The sequence below is a fragment of the Arvicola amphibius genome, chromosome 6 (assembly GCF_903992535.2).
Source record: "Arvicola amphibius chromosome 6, mArvAmp1.2, whole genome shotgun sequence".
NCBI classification, from domain to species: domain Eukaryota; kingdom Metazoa; phylum Chordata; class Mammalia; order Rodentia; family Cricetidae; genus Arvicola; species Arvicola amphibius.
The window spans coordinates 41,513,659-41,534,803 of NC_052052.2; positions in this window are offsets into that span (position 1 = coordinate 41,513,659).

Genomic DNA, 21,145 nt, shown 5'->3' on the forward strand with positions numbered 1-21,145 from the left:
TAACTAGTGTGGCTGCTGGGACTAAAGATGTGTGTCCCCACTGCCTGATCTGTAAGACTGATCAGTGTGTCTGTTTTACTCTCTGAATTTCAGGCAAGCTTTATCTATTAAAATACAAGTGAAGTATCACTACAATAGACTTTAATGCTCTTTCCCGTCGAATCACTTACCAGATACACAAGAAGATTACTAAGAACGATCATTTCCAATCATATTCCTTTAATGGAAAGTTACATCTGAAACCTGGTTATCTTTTACTCTGAAGCCCGTTAGCAAGGCAAACCTGTCTACCTTTTCTCAACGGGATACTTAGTAGCTCAAAAAAAAAAAAAAAAAAAAAAGCAAGGCTTGATTTTTACATATGAGTTAAACTAAGAAGCTGGCTGTAGCCCTGGGGCTGTAGAACCTGGTTGCTGCTTTAAAGCTGACAAAGTCACAGTCAGCCTAGCCATCAACATCATCAGAGGTCTGGGAAGGGTAAATTACAGCGAAAGACTTTGGGGGCACCTCAGCACTACTGTACCCCCACTTCCTGGGAACCAGGACCCTGGTAGCCAACCACGCGTGCACTGGAGCTTTGAGTGCTTTCCATCCCCTTTGCAGTCTTTCTTCAATAGACCCGGACCCTGGAACTGGGGTGAGACGACCTGCAGATAGCCTGCAAGTGTTCCTCCTTGTTCTACCAGCCCAGCAAACACCATAGCATTGATCAAGTAGAGCCAGCTGACCATTGAATGAACTAGTCACAATAGTTGACAAATGATTTCTGGACTTTCCTTTTGATTCTGTACTACCCCCTTCCTGATTCTGTGGTTTTCTCCTGTAATAGACAAAGCAGGGGGTCCTTCTCCTCTCAAGGCTGAGTGACCTCTGCCACGGCAGCAAAATAAAAATTCCTCTTGCTATTGCATCAACCGCGGTGAGAGTGTCTCTTGGGGCAACCTCCTCCTTGGTGGGGCTTTAGGGCCCAACAATAGCAGAAAATATAACAAATGGCCTGTGTATCAATGAAAATGACAGAGATGAATTCATTACCTAGATGGTCATCCCAGGCTCCTGTGGTTTCCATAGCATTAGAGGCATTAATCTTTGGCTGCCAGGCCCAGAAGGCGAGAGGCTTTCCTGTGGACGAACACGGAAGAGTCTGACCTTACTTTGTCTAGACAAAGTGGGACAATCAACTCTTCTGTGTCGTGCTTGTCCATAGTTCGGGCAGGGTCCTGGCAGCAGGTACAGCATTGGGGCAGTCTATCCCAGTGGTTAGCATTACCACAATCCAGATGAGGTCATCCTGGTGCCCTGACATCTTTGGAGACCTTGGGGTCACTGCTAGGAGCTGGAAGTATATGTCTATCATAATAATATTTTTCCATTAAACATTTTAGATGCCATATTCATCAGATCTCTAACAAGTTTGAGGGCCATTATCTATTAAGTATATCTGAGCTAAACAAATCTAGGCTTAACCTTGAAAACACATACACAACATGACTACAAGTTTGATTATTATAGATTACTATTAACCTGCATTTTAAAATTAAACATTACATTTTAAATGAACTGCATAGGTACAATAACTTAAACAAGAGTAGAAACTTATCATATAGTGTAACAAAAATAACCTTAAAGTTGTATAAATATACAAAAGTCATGCCAATGTGAAATATTCGAGACTAGTAGTTGTTTTATTTTTAGCTTAAAAGTAGATTTAATATTTATTCTATTCTTTTATACTATCATTTTTATTTTAAAAGCAGATTCAATAATCTGCCCTTTCCTAACCCCTCCCTGTTTATTTTGGGAAAAAAAGATTCCTGAATCTAGATTCCTTCGTTTAGTTCCCTCCCTGACTACGACCAATAACAACTTGCAACCAACCCCCCTAAACAATGGCAAACATCCACTGAGTGACCAGAAATCATCCACTTCACATTTTGGAAATGTGAGTATCATGTTCTCTAGACTGCTTCCTGTTGTCTGGGGGTGATGGTATCTCTAGGAGACCCTTAGAAAATTGGAATGATGATCAAGCCCTGGGAGAGCTAGGTGTTTATTTTTTGTTTAGTCTCTGTGTGATTGGAAAGTGTAGAGCTTACCTGAAGTCTTGGCTGGAGTAGTCTGTGAGGCTGGACCATCTCAACTGGCAGCTTTGAAGTTGTTCTGGATGTAGATTTTTGAGAAAACTGTAACAGAGGCATTCTGAGAGGCTGGGTCATTTGGGTTAGTTTATTTATATCTGGTCCTTTTGTTCTGAAAATATGCAAACTTTTAAAGGTAACATACATATGTATATTAATACAAGTATGGAATGTGTGGTGTGCACAAGTCAGCTAAAGATGATTTGTTTTATGTATGAGCAGGGAAAAGACAAATGTCAACTTTATAAGTCCGTTTGTACTGTACAACCAAACTGTCATGAGGACTCTGTAGCCAACAAGATTGATTAAGTCTCATCCAGTCTCAGAGCTGTTCCTATGTAGTGGGATCAGCATACACATCACCTGTCCTGTAGTCTTTCCTGGCTTCCTTCCTCACATCTGCAGCCAAGATCCTTAGGAGGTCTCCCCTGTCAAATCTAATCTTCATTAATTTTGAAGGAATTCATAGTTTTTTTGTTTCTTGTGGAAACAAAAGCACAACCTCTCCCTCAATAGAACACTTTTCCCAGTTTCCATTCTGAAACCAAGACATCCCTAAAGCATATTATACTGGTTTAATTTAGCAGAACCTTCCATAATCCAATGTCTCTCAGCAGCTGCTGTTAGCTCATCAGCATTTAAAGAATTCAAAGTTGAGCCGGGCAGTGGTGGCACACGCCTTTAATCCCAGCACTCAGGAGGCAGAGGCAGGTGAATCTCTGTGAGTTCGAGGCCAGCCTGGTCTAAAGAGCGAGTTCCAGGACAGGCACCAAAGCTACAGAGAAACCTTGTCTCAAAAAAACAAAAACAAAAACTAAAACAAAAAATTCAAAGTCAACAGGCACCACTCAGGATTCAGGCACTCCATGTATTTCCCATCCATACATGGCTTTTTTTATATTACTTTATTCTTTCTCTATAAACTTTATTATTTTTAAAATATTTAATAATTTATTTATTTACTTATTTTTATGATTGTCTACACCCATTTTTTTCTTTAGTACCTAAGCACATATTCAGGCACATTATAATCTGTTGAAGGGTTTTCTTGCCCTGTACCTGGCTCTTTTTTTCCCTCTGAGTCTGTAGCATTCTCTGACATGTAAGCCAAAGCTTAAACTGTTAGCTAGCAGCTAGGCCCTCTACTGTGAGGCTCTGGTGACTGGCTCTGCCCCCTCAGTTTCCTGAGAGTTTAGCCTCATGCTGGCAAGAGCCCTGATTACCACTTCAGCTCTGGAAATTGACAGCCCACTTTCCGGAGTGCTGGTAGTGGTACCCAACTGTTCTGAGTGCTTGCGGAGAGGCTCAGGCGGTGACTGTGACAAGGCCATCTGGTGTGACTTCTCTATCTGTGTGGCCATGCCCTGTGTTGGATGCCAAATAGTCAGATTTTTCTTAATTACCCTTAGCAGTTTACAATAACTTATTAGCTTTCATAATACTATTACTTGCTGGGGTAGGGCTTGCAAGTAGGTATTGGGGATCCTAGAGGCCAGTATTGACTTTGACAAGTTAATAGGCATCACAGCCATGTGTTCATGGAAGGCCCACAAGGTCCTTTTGCCAGAGATAAGAAGAATGGCTCCCTTTTTAGCAGGCAGGACTTTCCTCAAGCTCCTAAGGGAATGGGGGCTTTTGTCTAATGCCTGACCCTGGGAAAAGGATTCTATAGCTTTATCTCTGTTAAGTTTGAACCTTAAAAGCAATTTCTAAATTGAAGCTCCTTTAGTATTAAAATAAATCTTTTAACTCATTAACACAGTCCACAGAGAGACTGGGAAATTTCCTGATCCCTTTATAGTACACCATTACAGAATATAACAGTTTCTAATGTGACTCAATTTATTAAAATAGCTTAAGCTTAATAAAGTTAGCAAAGATAAGGAGGCTAGACATACATTCTTAAGAAAGAATAGACCTTAGGTACGGAGAGACATTTTCTAAGCCAGTTTTTCTTAATTTTCTCCATGCTTTGATCCTTCAACACAGTTCCCTGTGTTGTGTTGACCCTCCTCCCCAACTACAAAATCACTTCTGTTACTATTTTACAACTGTAATTTTGCCATTGTTATGAATGTCAATGCAAATGTCCAACAGGCAGATGGTCCTAGGTTACCCCTGTAAAAAGATCTGTCAACCCCCAAAGGGTCAAGACCCATAGGCTGGGAAGCTGCCTCAAGCCCTTTGCCAGACTGCTCAGGTTATTGTGTGGTTGCATCATAAGAAAGGACTATCTCAGTTTCTGGTGTTTAGTATTTGGTGCTCATAGCTGTGGCTTTAATTTTTAAATTTTTATTACTTTTAAGTTTAAATATTAATAACATAAAACATTTTATAAACTTAAAATGTCCCCTATGTAATGATTCTGCTACACAACATGGCTGACACTTTTGGGTTCCAGGGCCAAGCATGTGCGGACAAGCCCTCAGGCAGAAGTGCCTAGTAGCCCCAGGAATCTTAAAGGACCCTGCATGACCCACGTGCAGCATGGCTGCATGATCTACATATGATGCAGCTGGGTGAGCCCTTGCATGCATGCGTGAGCTCCATCATCTGTATATGATGTAACCATGCCATCCCCCTGTATGCATGCACTAGGCAACCCTTAAAAGCTGGAGGCACCATCTTCGGCCCCCCCCCTCTCTGTACACCGACCTCACCAGGCCTGTACACGCCTCCCCCCCAATAAACTCCTAAGTGGGTTTGTTGTGTGTTTCACTTTTCCTTCTCACTCACGCCAGGTAATTTCATTGGTGCCATGAGACTCGGGAGGCTCTCCTACCCAGAGCCCCTCTCCTGGGGTCGGGATCCAGGACCGGGTATTTTTTTCCACAACCATGTGTTCCATCTGCCTGAGCACGGCCTCTTTGCACACCACCAGCTTCAATTGGTGAGTTTCCCCATTCTGGTCAGCTTAACCGTTTCTCTGAACCTGAGGAATTGACTGTTGAGCTCCTGGAAATCTTCTGGTGTTCCTAGAAATAGGGGAGGGGGGACAGCCCCTAACCACGGCTCTTATGGCTATGGTTGAGCCCTTTGCTGACATTCATCTTTGGATTGCTTCCCTTAGCTGAAATCGTGTTTGGACAACCTGGGTTCAGTCCTCCTGCAACCAGGGGCCCAGGGGCCCTCAGATTTTTCTTTCTCTCTTCTCTTCCTTTCCTTTCCTTTCTTTTCTTTTCTTTTCTTTTCTTTTCTTTTCTTTTCTTTTCTTTTCTTTTCTTTCTGACCACTCATCAGTGGTCCCTGTTGTGAGAGACACTTGGTCTCTAGCCTCTCTGGCTTCCCAGTCGCCTGGACTGGAGCCAGTCAGGCTTTAACACCCCGCCTATAGACAGAGGATGTTCATCTATAAGCCCTGCGGTGTTCAGACCCTGCCTATAGAGGTGAGATCTCTCCCTATAAGCCTTGTGGTGTTGCTGTTTTCATGGGTTTTCAAGGTTTCAGCTATGGGTAGTAAGCCATCCAAGACCATAAATCCAGCCTCTCCCCTGGGATGCCTTTTAGAGGTTCTAAAACCCCAGACTTTAATGCCCTACTTACAGATTCCCACCATTGTCCATCTTTGTTAAAAAAAAATGGCCTCCTTACAATTTAGATAATAATTTAAAATGGCTGCCTAACCGCACCTTTGATCCTGATATTCTACAGAAGCTTTCTAACTACTGTCAGTGCACAGGCAAATGGAAGGAGTTTCCTTATATCCAAGCCTGTTACTATCTAAGCTCTAAGTCCCAGTCTTATAATCTCACCTTTCATGATATCCATATGATCCTATCTAATAACCTGCTTCCTGAAGCGCACAGGCGAGTTTGGGAGCAGGCCAGATTATACGCAGAAGAGGTTCAGCAAGCAACACCCCCACTGAGGGCAGAGGGGGTCCCTGAGTGGGAACCACAATACCCCAGGTGGAATTTTAGCTAGGGACCAGTTTTTGATTTGCCTCCTGGCAGGTCTCCGTAAGGCTTCCCTTAAACCAGTAAACTATAATAAGCTCTCAGAGGTCATTCAAGATACGAAGGAAAATCCTTCTGCATTTTTGGAACACCTCACTAAAGCCCTGCTCCAATATATTAACTTAGATCCAGAAACCACAGAAGGCAGACAGTTACTCATGACTCATTTTTTCCCCTCAGGGCTACCCTGACATTAAGGCTAAACTTAGATGTTTGGAGAAAGGCCCCTTGACCCTGCAGGCAGAAGTCTTAGAGTTGGCTTTTAAGGTGTACCATGCAAGGAATGACAAAGCCTGCAACCACCACTGTCACATGCTAGCCATGGCCCTCTGACTGGCCGAGGTGAAGACCGCCCAATTCATGTTGTTCATGCTGCTCCCTTGCCCCCCAGGGCTTAAGAACTGCCAGGCCCATGTTTCAAATGTAGTAGGGCTGGTCACTGGGCCCGAGCATACCCTAATCCTCATCTTGGTCCCACGAGACCTTGTCCAAGATACCATAGGAAAGGACATTGGGTAGTTGATTGTCCTCATGCACATAGTGGCATGGAGACATCAAACCCAGAAAATTCCCAAGTTGACCTTCTAGGTCTGGCCATGGACAAGTGAAGCTTCCCGGGCACCTTTGACCCAACCACAACCGTCGGCTGTAACAGGGAGCCATGGGTAAATTTCATGGTATCAGGATGGCCCATCTCCTTTCTCTTGAACACTGGAGCCACATACTCGGTACTGAGGGAATTCTGGGGGCCTGCCTCTCCTTCTAGTTTCCCTATTGTCAGGGTAGGGGGACAGCCTTGTCTACCTCAGCAGACCCCATCAATTAACTGTATTTTTAGGGGTATTTATCTCACTCATTCATTTTTAGTCATGCCAACCTGCCTGGTACCTCTTATGAGATTTTTGTTTAGCAAAAGTAGGAGCTTCCATTTCATTTGCTCCTTCCATTCACCTTACCTCAGACTCGCCAACAGCACCCCTCCTCCTCCTTCTAGCCTCACGACCTCCCAGCTCCAATGTGTCTTCTCCTCTACCAGCCTCTCAGGTGGACCCCCAAGTCTGGGACACCCAAAACCCCTCTGCTGCTAAACACCATTCCCTCATCATTATCCAATTATAAGACCCTACTAAGTACATTACCCAAGCTCAGTACCCACTCTCTCTCCAGAGCCTTAGGAGACTTAAGCCTATTATCTCTGACCTTCAATGGAAAAAAGTTACCTCACCTCACCTTTTTTTCCCCTTTAACACCCTTATACTTGCTGTTAAAAAAACTTAACGAAACCTATTGCCTGGTTCAAGACCTCTGGCTCATTAATTCCGCAGTGGTCCCTCTTCATCCTGTAGTGCCTAATCCTTACACACTTCTTTCCACTACTCCCCCAGGAACCTCCCACTTCTCAGTTCTAGATCTTAAGGATGCTTTTTTCCTCTATTCCTCTCAATCTCAAAATATCTTTGCCTTCACCAGGCTGACCAAGCATCAGCATTCCAGAGCCTAAACCTACTTTAATCACCTCAGGGGGTTCATACAGTACAGCCCACATTCTCGGAGACACCCCCTGACACCCAGCAAACTCTGTCCTACCTACATCAGCTCTTTCATACTCATAGCAAAGCTCTGTTTCATTTTGTCAAGCCTCACCTCCAACCCACCCCTGAGGACTTAGAGTTCTTAAAAGCTATCACTGCCTCTTGTAAAATCTGTCAAAAGTCAGATCCCAAGACCAAATGTTGTAGCTTCCCTTTTCCCACCCATCAGGCCAGGGGCTCCCTTCCAGGGACTGACTAGCAGCTTGATTTTACTCATATGCCCACAGTCAGATGAGTTAAATATCTCCTGGTTTTGGTGGATACCATGTCTGGGTAGATTGAAGCGTTTCCCACCACTAACAAGAGGGCCCAGACAGTTTTCAATGTTCTTCTCCGAGAAATTATCCCCTGGTTTTCAATCCCAACCTCTCTTCAGTCAGATAATGACCCAGAGTTTACCTCCCAGATCTTTCAAACTTTATTTAAGGCTCTTAACATTCCCTGGCATTTTCATATCCCATACCATCCTCAGTTTTCAGGGAAGGTAGAACAAACTAACTATTCCTTTAAAAATGTTCTTGTTAAGATGTCACAGGAGCTTCCTCTCGACTGGGTAAAACTTTTGCCTCTGGCCCTTCTTAGGCTTAGGGCTCTCCTCCAAATCCCCCTTTTTATCTCACCCTTTGAACTCATGTATGGGCAGCTTGTTTTAACCCCCTGCCTCTCACCCAAAACCTCTCCCCTTCCTGATCACCTGCTTACTCTGTTGTTATCCCATCTTTGCTCCCTATTATGAGGTTCTACAGACTACTCATTACCCCAACCTTGTGCCAATTCATGCTCACTACGGATTAAAACAGGGAATCAGGTTCTATTCTCTCCCCCAGACCAATGACCCTCATCCCTTTCCCCCAAATGTCAGGGCCCTTTTAAAGTAATTCTTGTAACTCCTACAGCTGCCAAGCTTGAGAGACTCTCTCATTGGATCCACCTGTCTCACCTTAAACCTTTTACTCCTCCAGCTCAAGATACACTCCTTTGTATATGGTAACTCAAGCAGGGCCTTGTTCCCTTAAGTTCCAGAGGACACCAAGATCAGCCACTTTTTCTTCAGTTCCAGAAAAATAAAAAGTTTCATCACCATACTCAACCCCCCTGTGCCAAAAACTCCATATACTCTCTCTTCCTCTTTCTCCTATCCACTTTACCAAATTCTCTTTATCTCCAATGTCAAACTTAAATTTCTAGTTAACCACTCAGCTGTTATTACAGGACCATCATTAAATATAGAGCTGGAGGTACAAGGATAGGCAAGAGCCCCGGTGGTAAGAAACAATAACAAGCTTGGGGACATTCACAGCCCTAGACTCCAAAATCTCACAAAACAGACTTTAACATAACAGGTTTAACACTGACTGCAGCAGTGTCTCCTGGATGTTAAGGTAACACCATGATGCTAAAGAGAACAAATGCCTTAAAATTTGCTTCAGGTAAAATACTGAGGGTTTTAATAATTCCCCTCTCTAATAATTCTCCCTTCTTTTCCTCCCTCCTCCCCGCTGTCTTCCATTTCAACACTGTATCATCTCAATCATAAGCTTTTAACACGTCTAAAATTTATTTCTTTTCAAACATTTTTTCATAAGCTCCAGGGAGCCAAATAGACCTATCTAAATGGACCAGACTTGCCCAGAATAAGTATCGTTTAATTCTTCCCTTATCATTTCTGGTCTCGGGAACCTCTGGGAAATTCCCTCCCCCACTACCCCAAACCCCCTCCCATCTACATCTTAAGGCTCTCCTCCCTTAATCACCAAGATCTAAAATTTTTTTTCCAGACATAATTTTCTGCCTTTTCAGCATCTTGAGAGGTCCAAGCTGCCAGCCAGCCAGTTCCACAGAGCCTGGAAAAAACACAAAAGTAATCAGCTGATGGAGGAGAGTTATCTGTCTATGTTTCTTTCATTGGTTAATTAATAAAGAAAACTGCCTTGACCCTTTAAGAACAGAAAATTAGGTAGGTGGAGTAGACAGAACAGAATTGTGGGAACAAGGAAGTAGAGTTGGGGAGACGCTTCAGGCATTCGCGATAGGAGTCTCCATGCTGCTCCTCTCCGAGATGGACGCAGGTTAAGATCTCTCCTGGTAAGCCACAACTCGTGGTGCTACCCAAATTACTAAATATGGGTTAAAGGAAGATGTGAGAATTAACTAATAAGAGGCTACAGATAATGGGCCAGGCAGTGTTTAAAAGAATACAGTTTCCGTGTAATTATTTCGGATAAAGTTAGCCGGTTGCTGGGAACTGGGCGGCGGGACGCAGCCCTGCCGCTTCACACTACAGATTGGCGCCCAACGTGGTGACTAAATCCACTTAAAAACCTTGCCCACTTGGGATCGGAAAGAAAGTTCTCTGAGACCATGCCAATGGCTCACTGCTCCCTGCCTGCACCTGGGCAGATGGCGGAATCAGGCTTAGGCGAGCGGGACAGCATTTGCGGATTCCTGCCGCCATAGAGAGAGAGGTTTTTCAGACTGCACAGTGCTCTGCGTGTCAGATTTGATTGTAACTTGGATGAAAAGAGTTTCTGTGCTGCACGCTCAGTCTCAGAATTAAACTGCTGAGTGCGGCTCCAATGTCGACTGCTGTGTGCCTGGAACTGTGTGCGGCCCAGGGGCACCAAATGACTGAGGCAGGAGCGGCTTTGGCTCTGCTCCGCCATGCTGAATTGTGCTGACCTCAGGCAGGAACTATCGTAATTACCATGATAACAGCGCAGTTAAGGTTTAGACTTGGCTATAAACAGGCAGTACCGTATTATTTTAAGAAGTGGTTAACCTTTTAAGAAATGCTCCTGGATAGTAAAAAATTACAGATTCACAATAGGACAGATTCAGACATATAAGACCCCCATATGGGTCACAATGTTGGATGACTGTACGTAGGCTTGAGAGAGAGAAAAAAAATAAATATATAGAGAATAAAGTTAATGCCTTAAAAAAGGGGTAAAGTCTTTAAAGAGACAGAATAAAGTAAAGTGATAGAGTGAAAATAAGCCACGTAAAAATGGAAAATTCACAGAGAGTCTGGATTATGTATTTTGTTGTGTTTTCTTTGATTTTTTTGACTGTAAAGGAGCTAAGTACAGAGAGACATTTCATTATATGGGCTGCCAGGCTAGACCAGAATGGACATCTTAACGGTATGACTTCAGGATTTGGATCTAAGAACATGATGCTTTGGAAAAGAGTTTCTTCTTTTGTTTTCACAGAGGACGAGACTCTGTGGATTGCTTCTATCCCAATATGGTATGATAGACCACGCCCTCCTGAAAGGTTGCTGTGAACATCTTCAAAAAATTACTTCACTCAACTGCCAACTGAGAGGAACCTAGCACACAGGTTACACCATAAAAGACCTAAATAACAGCGCCCCCATTCAGCAGGAAGCAGTTTGGAGAGAAAAACTGCGCCCATTTTCCCAAATATTGCTTATAAATGTTCTTTTACATTTAAAGGGGGAGATGATATAGATATGAATTTGCATTGGTATGGATTTTAAGGTCAATTTGTTATATGTATATGTATTTCTGATTTTGATTAAGCTATTGTGATTGTAGTTCATTTTAAAGAATGTAATGTATAATTAGGAAATATAGGTTGTTAATGGATAATCATCGATTAATAGTCAAGCTTGTAGTCATGTTAGTCATTTTCTAGATGTGCATAGATATATTTCAGATAGGCATTCTTCATATCTTTCAAAGACTGCAGAATATGGCATTTAATGTTTTAATAACTTAGGGTTTTTCATGACAATGAGACACGTCTGCTCCTGGCAGCACCAATCTACTTCGAGAGGAAGATGGGCATCGAAGAGGCTACTTATGGAGTTTGTTAGCCATTTGGGCAAGAAACTGCTCTTGGCTGGACTGTTCCATAAACTGGACACAAGGAACCCACAGAAAGAGGACTGCTGAACTTGCCTAAAGGTGAGATGGTCTTTCGGGGTTCCTGATTCATGAAAGAGTCTGCGAGACGTTCTGCAGGACACAGCAGAAAGTGACTGAACTGTCTTTGGAATTTCCTGCTTCATGAAAAAGTCTGCTGGACACTATGGGCCTGAAGGCTGAAGATGGATGCCTCAACGGTACAGAGGAACTTTGGGTGACTGTCCAGGCAGCGAGTTGTCTCTGTCATTTCTAGAGTTTTATAAGTTACTTATTTCTTATTTACTTAGGTAGCATTATATCCTTCTGGAGTCTTTGATGGAGTTGAAGAATAAATAGATAGTTATAGCTTTCCTTAGTTATGATAAAAGATAAAATATATTTAAATATTGTAACTAATTCTTGCTTGATAACTGTTTTGTTACATGTAATTTTACTATGTTAAAGCCTTTCTTTTTTGTTTAAACAGAAAAAGGGGAAATGATGGAGGAGAGTTATCTGTCTATGTTTCTTTCATTGGTTAATTAATAAAGAAAACTGCCTTGGCCCTTTAAGAACAGAAAATTAGGTAGGTGGAGTAGACAGAACAGAATTGTGGGAACAAGGAAGTAGAGTTGGGGAGACGCTTCAGGCATTCGCGATAGGAGTCTCCATGCTGCTCCTCTCCGAGATGGACGCAGGTTAAGATCTCTCCTGGTAAGCCACAACTCGTGGTGCTACCCAAATTACTAAATATGGGTTAAAGGAAGATGTGAGAATTAACTAATAAGAGGCTACAGATAATGGGCCAGGCAGTGTTTAAAAGAATACAGTTTCCGTGTAATTATTTCGGATAAAGTTAGCCGGTTGCTGGGAACTGGGCGGCGGGACGCAGCCCTGCCGCTTCTCACTACAATCAGCCACCCCAGGACGTGGTCAAGCATCTCAACTCTCCAATGCCCACAAAATCAGCAAAAAGCAGTCTCAAGAGACCTAAAGACACCCACAAAATCAGCAGGAAGTAGTCACAAGAGACCTTATGATGCCCCATTCCCACCCATTAAAAACACTAAACTCTCCAAATTTTTGTCCCATTCCCACCCATTAAAGACCTCAAACTCCCAAATTTTTATAATAAACAAAAGGGTGGAATGTAATGATTTTCACTCGTGCCAGGTAATTTCATTATAGCCTTATAAACTTAAATATTTTAAAAACTGCTCATTAAAAAAATCCAGTTTTTTAAATTCAAATTCTGTAAAACTCCAAATTTCTTTTCAAAAGTTTAAAATCTCTCAATCTTGTGTTCCTACCAGGCCCCCATCATATGAAAAGGGATACCTCTTCTCCGTGGTTTGGCACATTTCTCTCTGACAAGTCTCTCAGTCCACTCGGGGGTGACCCAGATTGAAATTCTTCTTACCGTGATGATGGCCCTCTCTGCTTTCTCCCAGCTCCTTCAGAACTTCCTCGCTTTCCCTTCGGAGCTGATCTAGGTTCTGTCACCTTTTCTTTCCCCTTCCCCCAGAGCTACCCACTCTGTCTCTTCTTGTGCCCTCCTGGGCTATATGTTGTGAGTTTTCTTGCTTGCCCCAAGGATCTGCCTGCTAGGTCCCCCAGCTTCTCTATGCCTTTGTGGCTTCTACATTATTGGACCCCTCCTTTAGGTGGAGTTCCCGCTGGTTCCACCTTGTCTCTATGGCTATACCTAGTCCCTTAGCTACCTAACCCTCCTATGGTGGAACTTTTTTTCTTTTGTGATCCTTCCTCCTTTTCTCCTTGGACTCAATTTCTTTCTTGGACTCAGATTTTCTTAAAGTCTTACTGTCTTAATTGAAAATGACTTGGTCTTGGTATAGCTCGATGGCCAAAGATAACTCACTTGTGTTCCAAATTCCCTCAGATAGTACCAACTTCTGCCACTGCACAAGCAAATGGTTGATCCCAAAGTATCTTATCTTTTACAACTCCCCACTCTTAAATCTTTTATCTCCATGATGTCTCCTGGCTTTGCTCTCAAGAAATCTTTTAAGACTATTATGTAAACAGTCTTTATCTCAGGATTTGTAGATGTGTGGTTAAAGAATCTGTTACAAATTTTGGCTTAAAATTTATAGCAAATGGCTTACAGTTAAACTTATACATAGGAGTTTTAATTTGCTACAATATTCTATATATGTGCTTCTACTCCTATCTAGAATATACTGCATATGTAACTTAGATTCAACACTTGTTTGGAAAAACATGTTTTAATGACCTCAAGTTGTAAGCAGCCACATGACTAGCAACCACTTTTACTAAGGTTAAAGGGTACATTGTTATAGAATATTAGTTGAAAATGTGTTACATTTGTTTATGCTGTAGAACATTTGATGATGCAAAGATGTGTTTATGTTGGATTTATTTAACTCTGTGAAGCTATGCTACTTTTCCTGTGTAGAACACCTGATTTGTCTGATAAAGAGCTGAACAGTCAATAGCTAGACAGGAGAAAGGATAGGCAGGGCTGTCAGGTTGAGAGAAAAAATAGGAGAATTCTGGAAAGTAGGATCAAGGAGTCAGAAAAAGAAGACGAGGACTCCAGGGGTCAGCCACCACACAGCAAGCCATGGAGTAAGAAGTAAAGAAAGGCATACAGCATAGAGAAAGATAAAGTCCAAAGACAAAAGATAGATGGGGTAATTTAAGAGACGCTGGCTAGAAATAGGTCAAGCTAAAGCCAGGCATGTATAAGAAAGAATAAGCCTTTATGTATTAATTTGGGAGCTGGTGGTGCCCCCCTCAAGGAGTAAAAAGCCAAAGAGAAAAGAGTAAATAAAAGTCAACAATAGTACACGTCCTATGACTTTATCTTCAGATGACTGTGCGGCATAAAGCAATAATTATAAAACTCAGTCCCACTGAGCACTCAGTTTGTATCTCCTTTTAGATTAAGGAAGCAACAAGTCTCAAATATTTTGGAGTAATATGGATTTTTTATATGATGATGAACTTTTAAGGTTTTAAAGTCTATTGAGATTAACAAAAGTGATTTAAGGTATATGTCTAACTGCTTATGTCTTTGCTAAATGTTTAACACCAAGCTGCTAGGAAATTTAGATAAGTGACAACAAATAAGGTATATCTGATAAATAACATTTATTTGATAAATCTTATGGTGGTTTGAAAGAAAATGACCCCCAAAGGGAGTGCCACTATTAAGAGATGCGGCTTTGTTGGAGTAGGTGTGGTCGTGTTGGAGGAAGTGTGTCACTATGGAGGCGGGCTTTGAGGTCTCATATATGCTCAAGCCACACCCAGTGAGATAGACTACTTCCTGTTGCCTGTTTATCAACACGTAGTAGTGCCTTCTCCAGCGCCATGTCTACCTGCATGCTATGATGTTCCCCACCACGATGATAATGGACTGAACCTCAGAAACTGTAAGCTGCTACTTCAATGAAATGTTTTCTTCTAAGAATTGTTGAGGTCATGGTGTCTATTTTCAACAATAGAAACCCTATGACAGGTTTATTTAATAATCAAGATTTGTAAAGTCAGATTTATTACTTCCCAGGTCTGTGGGCCAGAAGTCCAAGATGGCCAACTGGTTTGTCCCCTGTTCCTCACAGGCCTAGATCACTGTCAGTCTGCTTATCTCTTCTGTGAGGAACCGAGGGAGCTTCCGGCTCCATTATTTCTAGCAGAATTGATCTCTGAGGCTTTGTTTCTGGCTGCTGCAGGCCTGGCCCTCTGCACTCTTTTTCAGGTGACCTCTGTTGCAGTGTGACGCGTCCCTGGGCTGTGAATGCCTTCTGCAAGAGAAAACAGCCTGACTGTAAAAGACCCATCTCAATCTGCCACCTTCCATGATCATGGGCGTGGGACCCTTTGTGTTTGCTGTCCCGGTGACTTTCACCCACTCCTCAGGACTTGGCTCAGAATTCACTATCATAGGAAGCCTTCCCTGAGATCTGTCTTACTGGAATCCATTCCCCCCGCCCCCCCCCCCCATCAATTACTTTGTATTTAACTCCATTTCAAGTTATAGGATTTGGGGGATTTTGTTCTGGGGATTTTTAGCCAGGCCAGCCTTGAACTCCTGATCTTCCCGTCTCCAGTCTCAAGTGTGGGGATTACATGTGTGAGCTACCACACTCAAATTCTCAGGATTATTTCAGTAAGGTCTGCGTCAGTCTGGAACCTGTATGCTGCGTGAGGGTAAGGGCATATTCTGTTCCACTCTTTGTGGCTCCTCCTGAAAGACTCTAAATGCATTTGTAAGCCCCCTCAACCCTAAGACATTTTTCTAAAACCTTACACTCACTCTCTCTTGGAAACGGGACAGTCGCCCCACCCCCACCCCACTTGCCGGACTGCTTATCCTCCTGTGTCCTTGTGAATGATCTTCAAACATAACTCCATTCTGGGAATTGAGGCAAAGACAACCCACAGATGTTGACTCAGTTCCTGATGTATTAATTTAGTCAGTGGACCAAGGTCAGGATGGATCACAGATGCTCTCCCTTATCTACCCGATCACACAGCTATTCTCCTGCCCGGGAATAGACCAATCACTGCTAGTAACCCTTTGAATAAGCCAATCCAATAAATTGGAAAACAACCTACAGGTCCCCCCCCTTGTGTCTGTGGCTTTTTGCTTTAAAAGATGGACTGTAACAGCTATCGGATGTCCTTCATATCCCGAACCTAAAGGGCCCTGTCATGACAGAATAAAAATCCTCTTGCTTTTGCATCAATTGTGCTTATATGAGTGGTGTCTGGAGCAACTCCTCCCTGATGTTTGGACTTCTAGTCCAACACTCTGTCATAGCATCGTGCTGGAGCACAGAGTAGGGACAGTCTGACCTGCACTTAGTCAGCTGCCGTGTAGGGGACGGAGTGGAGCTGGCTTCTTACGCAGTATATCAAAACTACAGCATAAATTACACGCCTGCCCACAGGAGGGCGCCATCGGCCCCTAAATGCAGCGGGAATTGCGGTGCCGACTGTGACTGCAGCTCCGTGGGTACATACAGTGGCCCTTGCTGCTTACCACTTGAATATATATTTTATGAGTAGGATGGGAAGATAACTTTACTAGGATTCAGTCCATGCCGGTTGGTTTTACCCCAAATCTTTCAAATCCTCGAGCCCTTGGATGAAAAATAAAAGCTGCCATCACAAGGCCACCAGGTGGCAGCACAGACAACAAGTGGTCCTGAGGCTCTGAGTTGCTCTCTGTCCCCACAAGAGGGCAGAAGCTGGCCGGAGAACCCCAGTTAGACTCCCGGATCCCCTTATAAGCTAGGAAGGACAGTTTTTGCAGCCCAGATAGAGTGCCATGGAGGATTCCAAGACATACTTCCTTAGCTCCCTTTGACCCCAGCTCTCCCTAATCCTGGAGTGGGCATCTGGCTCGTATCTCTGCTGCTTTCCATCCCCCCCCCCACCCCTCAACCATTTGTTTGCTCTTCTTTGGCAAACTTCAGTGGGACCCGTATGGATAAAGATGATCCTCTCACTTTGAAAAGTGCTAGTCGGCAACCGGGCTCGGCCCAGGGTTATTCAGTAAGACAGGAGGGGCCCTGATTGTGGGCAGTGGCCAGTCAGGAAGGTGGCACAGAGGGGTGGTGGGCTGAGCCTGAAGTTGCTGTGTAAGCAAGCAACTGCAGTGCAGGGAAGATGCGGACCAGAGTGTGGGATGCAGGGGTGCCCGACCAGGAAGAGGCAGGTCGGGTTAACGAGACTGAGATCAGGGAACAGGCCGTTTCCTGTGTAAGGGATAGGGCAGCTGAAACATTCTGACACCCAGACAGGGACCTCAGGAAGGTCCAACCTTATGTGTCCTTTGGGTGGGACCCCAAAGCAGACATATTAGCAAGAATCCCAGACCCTTCTAGGATGGGGTTTCTGTAGGGCAGGGAACACCCAGACAAGACCAAATGGTGATCTTTTGCCAGGGGTGTGACGGTGAAGTTAGTTGGTCTTCACTCCAGTGGTCCTTGCCTTTCCTGGAGATGCTCAGTGAGGAGCAGAGCCTGGCAGAGAGGACTACTCCCAGCATGCTCTGCAGCAGTGAATCCTGTCATAGCCACTCAGGCCCGAGTGATGGGAGGGAGGTCACAGACCTAGAGTTCAGGAGCAGACAGAGGTTATTCTTCACTCCTCGAAACAAGTTTGCTTGGTCAAACACTGGGTGTGCCTGACCACATGTAGGTGGGCGGTACATAGGCAGGAAATACGTCAGGGTCTATGTTTATCCTGGTTGGTCCTGATGGGAAATGCAGTGAATTATGGGTTTTGCCTTTTAAAACTCCTGCAAAAAATGTGTCATGTGGCCATCCTCTGGAAATCTGGGTATGGACCTAGCCAGACTCCATCCAACTTCCTGGCCAGTATTTAATTAAAGTTTGCTCCAATTAGACTCAAAAGTGTGGAATTGGTTCTTCTCCCATGACTCTTGGGATTAACATCTGCTCTATGCCATCCTGGTTGGGCATGGTGTTCTGGACCCTGACAGGCAGGCAGTAGCAGAGAGGGCCACTGAACCTATTGTGCCTGATCGTCCCTGATGTCCTTGTTCTAGACTATCAGTGGCCATTTCTGAGGGCCCCCGGCTTCAGGATGAGTGACTGAGAGATGGCCTGGCAGTCTGAAGCCTGTCTCTGGGACGTGGCTTATTGGGTAGTCACCGACCTTATGTTTGCCTTGATAGTAGATGTAACTACAAGGTGCCACTCACTCATTTTCCATTTGTGGGCTTGCATTTTGTATTTTGGTTTTGGATGTGAAGATGAGACCCAGGACCTCGTTCACGAGTACTGCTGGATAAGCGTTTTCTCACTGAGCTGCATCCCCAGCCTTCTGAAGTTTTTCATTCCCATCCTGTACATACACGTGGGATTCTCGACACGTGGCTGAGCAAACAGAGGGTGGCAGTTCTCACAAGCCACCAGGCTGGCGCTAAGGGCTGTGCTATTTCCTACTCTGCCATCTTGTAACATCTTGCAATTCCCCTGCCTCCCCATGCCTGAGAGGGGCAGACTAGGATTCCAAGACAAAGTAAGGGTCCTCATTCAGTAACCCTGATGGCAGTCAGCCACCAGTGGCTGACAGGACAGCCCTCCGGACGGCTGCGTGACCTTCAGCAGGTCATCCATCTGCTCATAGCTTCAGGTGGGGAATAAGAAGAGCAGGCAGAAGCGGTGCTTAGATTTTGTTTTTTTGTCGGAGCTTCATGAACTCAGCGTACACTCCTTCCCTAAGATGCTCATAGTCCCAATTTGCCACCTGGCCTCTGTGTGGCTGGTAATAGTGTTTATGAGGCACGGCTGCCTTCAGGGGCCCACACTCTGGGAGTCTCCTGAGAATGGGCCCTCCTTGGGCTTGGTGTGTGAATGACTTTCCAAAAATGTCTCTTGGCCAATGTGTGGTTCATCTAGAGGTGTATCCTGAGTGTCCCAGCCCAGCCATCGCGACAGGAATGCAGAGCAGTGACTTCAGCTCTCTTTAGCAGAACAAGGCTCCTTCTCATCAATCCCCGGTCCTGTCAGCACCTTGGCATTAGGCTAACTGCTCTGAGTGAGGGAAGGGCTGGTCCCTCTGCCCTCTAGTCAGAGCTGACAAGGAGAATGGATCAGGTGACCTCAAGGTGACTCAGTCTCCTGCAGATCTGGCTCAGAACCTCTGTAGCAAGGAACCTTGTCCACTTGGTCATCCATGGCCTCCTGGACAGGAGCCGCAGGACGCACGTCTTCTTGAAGTTCCCAGGAAGGGCTGGCCTATGTGCTGTTTAGTCTGCTTCCTACTCAGGAAGGGGACACCACATGAGCCTGGCCTTGGCTTCATGTTTACCCTAACCCTAAGTCCAGCCTCTCTTCCAAGTCTACTGGGACAGATAAGGCTCTTTTCAGAGGCCTGATATCAACAGCTCTCTCCACATCTTTCTGACTTCGCTCACTGCCAAGTGTAGCCCTGTGGTCAGAATTGCTGTCAGGCCTCCTGGGTTCAAATCCTGCTTCTACTCCTGGCTGGTTGGGTCCACCCAGTGAAGTGATTTGACCTGACTATGCCTGGGCTTCCCCACCTGTGCATGGGCTGCTGCGAGAACTGAATGAGATGTTGGTAAAGCACTTGCAACAGTCTGTTGTGAATCTCTTCTGGACCAGGCCCTGACTCACTGGGCCTCTGCTGGTGGGATACTGTGGAGATCGGGGACATGGGCCTTTATAAAGAGGCATTTTATCTGAAACACTTGACATGTGGCATTGATGAAGCTCTTAATGACCACAGAAGGTAGGGACTTTCTTCCACCCCCATGTCTATTGGACTGCTGAGAAAACAGACCTTGTTGTGGAAAGGGACCAAGGTAAGGTCATTGTTGCTGTGGAGAAACGACCCTGTCCTCAACACTAGAGATTTTCCTTTGACTTCTGTGTCTTCTGGCCCAGGCTTGTAGGCTCCACAGAGCCTCCGTCCAGTTTGCTCTCCAGCCTGTCTGGTCTGGAGTCTGGAGGTTGTGTAACGCTGACCACCCTAGCAGATACCTCCCGCCACACATGGGCTCGTTGTTACTCACATTGCAGCGTCCTAAAGGTCAGGTTGGGGTGGGGGAGTCTATTCTGCCCTGTCCCTGAAGGACACAGGGCCCCTTCTTCTGTGACCTTGCTTCCCTAAGCATGGAGGCTTAGATGGGTCATGAGATGAGACTGTCTGCTGCATGTCAGTCCTGCCCCAGACTAGGGTATGCAGTGTATGTTTGCCAAATTGAGAATCCCTTTATTTGGGAGCTTGGCCTCTACTTTTCCCTGGGAAAGGAAATGAAGAAAGTAGTCGCCAAAACAGGGTCCCCTGAATGGTGTCTTACAGCAGATAAAATTCTCTGGATAAAGAACAGGAAGACATTTTTGGGAAGAAGAAACAGCATGTGCGAAGACACACCAGGAAAGGACCTGGTGAACACGAAGGTTTCTCTGTCCTGCCCCACCCTGCAGCGCTTTAAAATAATCACTCATAGGCTTAATGTAAACTACAAAATGTTTGGCCTATAGTTCATGCTCATCACTAACTAGCTCTTACATTAAATGAACCCATTTCTATTCATCTATGTACTGCCACGTGGCCGTGGCATTTACAGGTCTGCTGGCATCTTGTTTCTTGGGCAGCTGCCCATGTCTCTCTCCCTGACTCTGCCCTTCTCTCTGTATCTCTGTTTGGCTTTCCTGCCTAGCTGTCCTCTGCCTGGCTATAGGCCAGTTCAGCTTTTATTATCAACCAATGAGAGCAACACATATTCATAGCGCACAGAAGGGTTATCTATCCTGCAGCGACCTGGTGTGGACAGGAAGTAGGAGCCAGTGTGGCAGGGTTATGGAGTGCAAGGTAGGAGCCAGGTTAGATGGAGAGGCTGGAGAGGGAACCAGATCTGGAGTTAGAATGCTCTTGTCATGGTCTGAGTATGGACGCATGTGCTGTGGACTATAGACGGACTTTTAATTTTGGACAGCCAGCTCACAAAAAATGACACAGAGACTTATTATTAATTATGAAAGTTTGGCCTTAGCTTAGGCTTGTTTCCAACTAGCTCCTATAACCTAAATTAACCCATA